At 33.0% G+C, this 7,439-nt stretch overlaps 1 long non-coding RNA gene across 9 annotated transcripts; it reads left to right on the forward strand.

The window, feature by feature from the left end:
- Positions 1-552: 552 nt before the first annotated feature.
- LOC107857657 lies at positions 553-7,184 on the forward strand. Of its 9 annotated transcripts, XR_007051114.1 has the most exons (7): positions 589-896; positions 2,795-2,920; positions 4,108-4,287; positions 4,803-4,904; positions 5,494-5,844; positions 5,944-6,182; positions 6,800-7,184. It is a non-coding gene; the product is annotated as an uncharacterized LOC107857657 (long non-coding RNA). The 9 variants fall into 9 exon arrangements; XR_001670950.2 differs by lacking the exon at positions 6,800-7,184 and having other exon boundaries at positions 554-896; positions 5,944-6,423; XR_001670952.2 differs by having other exon boundaries at positions 610-896; positions 4,803-5,844.
- Positions 7,185-7,439: the final 255 nt, after the last annotated feature.

The raw sequence follows: 7,439 nt of genomic DNA on the forward strand, positions 1-7,439 counted from the left end.
GAGAAAAAGAGGTACTGCGTGACAAATGTCAAAGGGACAATCCATTATCCTATATATATATATATATGCTTGCGAGAAGTGAATTAAACTTTTTGTACTTCTTTAAAGATCTTCGTAATAGCTAAAATCGTCTAATTTTAATTAATCAAAAGTTACAAGTGCGATGCATGTACGGTTAAACTTGTATATTAAAATTGTGAAGGCTTTATAAATGTTATTTGAACTTTTTGTCTTTCATTAAAAAACTTTATAATAGACAAAATTATTTTTTCACTTTTTTTTAATTATTATATCATTATATTTATAATATTCTAATTAAAGAACCTTAAAATATATGATAAGTTTTAAAAAATCACTATAATATTTTAGACTTTTAGACTTAAAGGCTACACTAAATTTGAACATGTTCTCAAAAGTATCAAAGGCCCACAAAAATTTTAGCAAAGTGTGCTCTTTAGATTTATAGGCTACACATTTTAAACTTTGTCAAATTATAAAATAATTGACCACGCTTATTTATATATATAAACACACTTTTTAGTTTGCTATATTTATAATTATATGAACAACACTTTAGAAGTGTGGACTATTAATTCTCATAAAATTGTGGGTAAAATAATTATTTTTCCTCCGCATATTTATTTCCTTAAATATCTTAAAAGAAAAAATTGCTGAAGTCGACTCTAAAGGGTTTTCTTCCTCAACTCTTCAGCAAACTCCATCGTGAAAGGGTATCTCCGACTCGCTGTTGCTGCTATTCGTCGATGGCTTCCTAAATGGTGGTGGTGGAATTTTCTCCAATCTTGAATTCGTGAAAATTTCACCAGAATGGCACTAGTGCTAGCTGTAAAAATCTTTAGGAGGAAGGAGATGCTTTCCTAGTAGCCAGCGTCGAGGTCAGTTCCTTAATTAGGTTAATCCTATCTTGTGTATCAATATTGGTGCAGAGGAAAGGATTTAGAGAGATACTAATGCTTCCAATCACAGAGATCTACATAGAAATGTCTCCCAACTTACTTAGATATAATTTGGTCCTCTCTAACTCGTAGAAGATTTATTTGTGAAGCACTCCTTGGATATAATTTGATGTAGTAATTGACAATTGCACTTTTCCCTACATTGAATTTGCACCTTCTCAAGATGACTTTCGGCTTTAAAAATTGTTTCTTATTTGTCTTTCTCCTCTCCTCTAGGGTTATGAAGTTTGTAGAGATAATGGAAAAATTGACTCGAATCATTTACTCAGGAAAGATAAAAAGTGTGGACATTTTATGATTTTGTGGTCCTATGTTATTCTAAGTAGTGCGGACTCTTCACTTCCAATGCCGCATCCATGTCGAATTCTCCAAAAATACACTAATTTTGGAGAATCCAACACGCACCCACTGATATTTTCAATGAGTCCAAACAACATAGATGGTGTTAGTTTCGTCGCTTCATAAATGTGTAATGCCATGTGAATCACACCAAGAATTATATCATTATTATTGAACTTTCCTTTTGTTAGATTTTTTAATTCGAATGTGAATGTCATGTTTTCATAAAGAAATATGCTATTCTCCATAGTTCACTTCTTTGTTTGATGCAAAACTGATGTTTTTTTAAGAGCATATATATATCAAGAATCTTTAAGAGTCGTTTTCTTCACATTTGCTACTATTTGTATTTTGTTGGTTGAATCTATAAGAGCTTGGATTTAATTAACTTATTTTGTTAGTTAGGCTTGATTTTAATAACATTGGATAATTAGTTATTCCTTTTATGATTTCTTAAGTATTGAGACATATAACAGCCAAGCAAACAAAGCTCATTAGTAGGATTTGGTAAAAAACTGATTCTGTTTGTACTAAAATTTTCATGTTATTTAAATACGTTGGACAAAAGTTCCCCTACTAGCACCTACTCAATGTCTAGATTGTCTAATTTTATCCTAGTACAACATTCATACACTAACAACTTAAGATAGTAATTTTTATATTATTGGGCTACCTAACGTAAAATAGTAATAAGGATCTGTTGTATGAAATTTTTACAATATTTGTTTTCTGCTTCTTAAAATTTATTCATGAGTTAAGCTTAAAAGGAATAGTGAGGATTCATATAGCCTACCTCTAATTCTTTTGGTACCGAGGTGTTGTTGTCTGTTTCTTAAAATTTATCATTGCTCGTCTTATACCCAATGGTTATCTACAATTACTTCGTAGTTTAGTGGATACTTTATGATTTAATAAGTACTTTATGAGGATCTAAATTTTATTATCATAGCATACTGTAGTATAATTGATGAACTATCTAATTGTCATTAATCTAACCACAGTCATACAAAGTCATTGCAGGTGAAACACTTGTATATTACATGTAAATCTGCTAATTGATCAGTTTTGTAATTGCATATACAAATAAATTATGTTTTCTCCCATATAAGGTAACACTTTATGTCATTTAAGGTAAAAAATATTTCCATATTAGTTAATACTTCAACTATAATTTTTTTCTTTTTATTAAATTGTTGAACTTGCATCTTCTAGTCTGTATCATTCTGATCACTGCATTTAGTTTATTTTATTCGTCTCTCGAGATCAATTTGATATGACTGGCTATAACATAAGAAGAAATGAAAAAGTCCCAAAACTTGACTTATGATAGAGATTCGGACAACTTGTTATATTTCTGATCTGAACTGAAGTAATAGAAAGGTCAATCTGATTGCTACTTAAGGGGATTCTGAACACATTAAAGACAACCAATTTGGTTAATAAATCTAACTTCAATTATCATTGCTGAAAATTTGTAGAACTACTTATGCACGGTGAGTCTGTGACCAAAGAAACCAACCTGATAGTGGTAAAAGGGGCCAGCTTGCACCTGAGAGAGTTAAAGCTAAGGATGTGATAAACACGCAAAGCAACAAATCATTAAGGTTCTCTGTCAATTTTCTAAACTAGCATGCTAATTTTAGTTCATGTTTCAATATTTTTGTAAAATTCACATTATCTGGTAGGAAGTCAACACCTATATGAAATTTGTTGAGGAATGTGGAGTAAGGGAATATACAATGACTTCTTAAACATAGTAGTAAGGTGAGTGGGTAACAGTAGTTTGCTATAACCCAAACAGTTCGCCTTAATTATCTTTTTGCAAAATGAGTTTGAGAATCAGTAGCTATTACTTTTGTAGAATGAGTAAGCTGAAGATTTAATATGGATTCATTTTGCATTAGATAATCGATATTTAGTATCTAGCTTACACTCTGATTTCATCCTCGTCTGTGGATATACCTTTTTAAGATCTAGATGGTCAACTCATCATTTAGCCTTTTCAGTTTATATCAACAGACACATGAATTGGTTTGCATGTCTCTCTCACTACTTTCCATCACTTTGTAAATTCAGGTGACCCATCATGATTATAAAGTTTAAAGAACAAATGAAAGAACAATCGTGAAACAAGGAAATCAAAAAACAGTAATGTTTGAATGCTTTTGATGTATGTAAAATGGAATTCTTAACAACATTGTTGGCCATTGTTACGTGAGTTCAGTATCTCAGTTAGTAGACTGTTAGTCTGCCAGTGTATATGATGAGTCTAATTTTTATATTACTGTATTATGAAAGGATCCACTAAAGCACGAGAAGAGAAAGAAACAAAAGGTGAAAAGTCCTGAAAAAGTTATCAGGGATGCCTTTTCAATAGAACACAAAAGATTAATTACACCTCAAGTAAATGCAAGAACGTCTGACAATTTTTTTTCCGCAGGTCCTGTTGATTAGAAGATTGTCTTCCTTATGTTTTATATTTTGTTCAGGTTAATGGCCTTATTTGCTAAGCCAATCATGTAAGGTTGATTTTATAAGTCCTTTCTAATAAGGACAATACTCTTTGGCCTTGGGTCTGGACACTGACATTGTCTGTTTTTATCTTTCTCATGATATAACAAGTCTGTATTGATAGAAAAACAAACCTCAAAGATTTACTGTTTCTTTGTGCCGTATTTTCTAGTCTAGCTCTTCTGTGAATTAAACTTATTTATCACTTTTACATTGTCTTGGAATCAAAGAAGCATCAGTAAGAGTTTTTGATTTCTGTCTTAATTTGACTTAAACACAGAGATCTGCCTGAAAGGTCAAATTTCCTAAGAGTCAGCTAAAAGATCTCTGGGGGAAGGTTGCCAGCCCTTCGAAGATCAGATATCGATGGAAGTTCTCCCAGCAATTTACTGATGATGTATTCCCAAGCCTTTCAGGTGCCCAGGTCATGCGAATTGCTACACATCTGAGGGCCACAAGGGTAATGCTTACAAAATTTGAAAAGGAATTAGGAAAACTTTTGTGACCTTTTTGGAAAGTATTAAGGATTGATCGATTAGAAGCTTCAGAGCTAATCACTCATGAAGATCCTACCACATATTCAGAATCTGAAAGCATAGACCTTCTAAATAGAGTACAATTAAATAGAATTAGGAAAATTTTAAACTTGATTAAGGTAATATATTTCATGATTCAGTCCATATTTTCATTACGAGTAGTACTCTTAGACATTTCCCCCTTAGTTTGTAATTTTTATATTATGCAGACTCATGAGAAGAGGCCCAAGAATGAATATGAGTTCATAAATAAAGATAAAGATCTTCTTGAGGGTGACCGCTTGAGATTTCTTCACTGGGATATAAACAAACACCCGAGAATTTATGTTATTGCTGTCTCTACTGTTCATTTTTCCTTTGTAGTTGTTTTTACTTTTTTTTTTTCAAAACTATATTACTGATCTATGGGTTTGATGACAATCTGGCATCTCTCTTCCAGGAAAGCTACAAAGGACTTGACACATCTAAGCGAGGTGGATAACTAATGCTTTGGAGTTAACTGGCTTTCTCCAGTGTCAGCTTATCCCTACTTCAAGAACTGGTGAGTTGCTAAAACTTTCATCCATCAGGTGAGTTGCCAATCAAAATAATTCTTTGAGGATTTTAGTTTATTAGTTCGTGAGATTTGATTGTTCTCAAATTATTATTTTACTTAGGAGAATCCTTGCAAAACTGTTTGTGCTACAAAGATTAGATGTTTGTTTTGATTGTTGTGGTATTTTTGAATACAACATATGTTGGTTGGGGTATATGTTGAGGAAATAGTTGGTACATTTACTTACATATAGTTCTTTTGCAATCTGGTTAATAATTTTCTTTCACTTTAATGCATAAAAGATAAATAGATTGACAGTTAATAAATAGATTGGATCAATTCATGTAACACACATAGAGAGAGCGGGAGACAGCCTAAAGCTAAAGCAGTTGATGTTCACATGATTTCTTGTGTATTTTTTAGGAGTTGAAAAAGTTTTTACTAGATATTGCTTTTCACCAGGGTTATGGTCAATTCATCCCATAACACACTAGTAGGACTACACTGGTTATGATGTTTATGTTCAATTTCTGTGTGCTGCCTTCTCTAGAGGATCAAAGCTCCTTTTTTTTCTTCACGTTGATCTTATTTGCAGCTGTGGCAATAGAAAAGGTCGTGCTAGAAAGGACCTTTATGAAATGGTCGTTGAAATGAACAATGTGTGTGATGATCTTTGTGGAGCTTACTATGTCAAACTTCTGTCAGTCCAAAAGGGAGTCTTAAGAATGAATTGTGTAGACTATTTGGATCGCACAAATGTTGGCCCATATGTGTATGGGCGGGTTGCTCTGGCCCATCAACTGCATGTCTTAGGCTTTGTATATGTGGACAACATCAACATTGATTCACATTCTCCTATCGCACATGACCTAATGCAGATATACAAAGAAATGAGAGACGTTCTTGCACCACATATATCGATAATGTGAATTGAAGCGATATCCAAGTATGTTCTCTGAAATATCCTACATATATAGTTAGTTGTAATGTTACCTGTAACACTTATTGAAGCTAATTTGACATAGTTTGATTGTCATGTTATTAGATGTGGAGATTATTTGGTGCCAAAAAGAGAATGAAAATTGGTGCATACTAGTACATTGCACCACGTCTTTTTACTCCAACGAAAGCACTGGGCAGAGGTACCATAGATGACATAAAATATGTTTTCTGTGGTTCTTCTGCTGCCAATACTACTGGTTTTCACCTGGGTCATGTGAAAGAATATACCGAACTTGACCAGAAAGACTTGCAACAGGATCTAGTTAGTCCCCCACTCTGAAGGTGAGACTTTGTTGTATTCTTTGCACAAAGTACCAAGACTGGTGCTGAAATAATATTTTTAACTCCATAAAGTATTTTGAGGAGGTGGAAGTTTTGATTTTTTGGGATTTAGGGACAGAGAAGTTGTGCTCCCCCCCCACCCCCCTCTTTCTTAGACTGTACAAATAAAATGTCAGAAACAACTCTCTGTTCCTCCCATTTTAATTCTTCTGAGAGAATGAAGTCCATGATTGGTTTTGCAGAGCTTGCTGTGTGTTTGCAATCTTGTTTTACTCCTGTTTATCGAAAACAGACTCTCTACCCCACAAAGGAGTAAGGTCTGTGTACAACTTGTTATTGTGTCATGCGATTGTCTGAATTAATATTAAACCTTCTATTTTATATCCTAGGATGTTGAATTTAGGTATTATCTTCTAGGTCTTTTAGTGTTACCATCAGTAAATCCCATAGAGATCCGGGCTTCAGCTATATATACAAGTAAACGGTCAAAATGCTAGTTGATTGATATTATTATGTGTGAGCTGTGTGGATGTGGGGATATCAACTTCTACTTATTTAATGATCTATGTCCCTTGTCTACTTGGTTTCATTGTGCTTTTCTTTTACTAAATTTGTAGCGATTTCACCACAAACAGCTCAACATGGTACTGTAAGATGCAAAAGTGTGCTTTAGTGCTAATGGACTAAACTTATTTGGTTACTTGTAACTCCCAACCTCATTGCTGGTTTGGCAATCCTTTGATATTTGGAGATTATCTTGACATAATGAAGCAGAAAGTTGACTCTAGATTGCCTAATTCACAAGACGCTCTAAGCCATTAAATGAAAGTACATTTCAAAGGCAGCTCCTGTAGCATTTCAGTTTCGAACAATTGTGATGCTTTTATATTTGATTTTTTTTTAAAACATTGCTAGTGCACATCTTGAAATATTACTTTATTAGTATGTGTTGTACAAGATAGTTTTTAAAATTCATTGAAAATTTTGAATTATTGATTTTGAGTTATTTATTAGCTAATTAGTGTTTGAGATCATTTAAATAAGATAATAATGTGCAATTGTGATTATTGGATATTGTCAAATAAAATTCTCGCTTATAAATAATATTTTAGAAAATACACAACATTGTCCCGCTTTTTCAGATGTGGCCATATGAATGTCAATGTGTGGATGATTGACAATAAAATGTAGGTTGCAACACTAGTAAAGACTAGACTACACAAAAGTTAATTTAGATGAGGAAGCAACAGGCACGCT

Source organism: Capsicum annuum, chromosome 2 (assembly GCF_002878395.1).
Source record: "Capsicum annuum cultivar UCD-10X-F1 chromosome 2, UCD10Xv1.1, whole genome shotgun sequence".
In the NCBI taxonomy this organism is placed as follows: domain Eukaryota; kingdom Viridiplantae; phylum Streptophyta; class Magnoliopsida; order Solanales; family Solanaceae; genus Capsicum; species Capsicum annuum.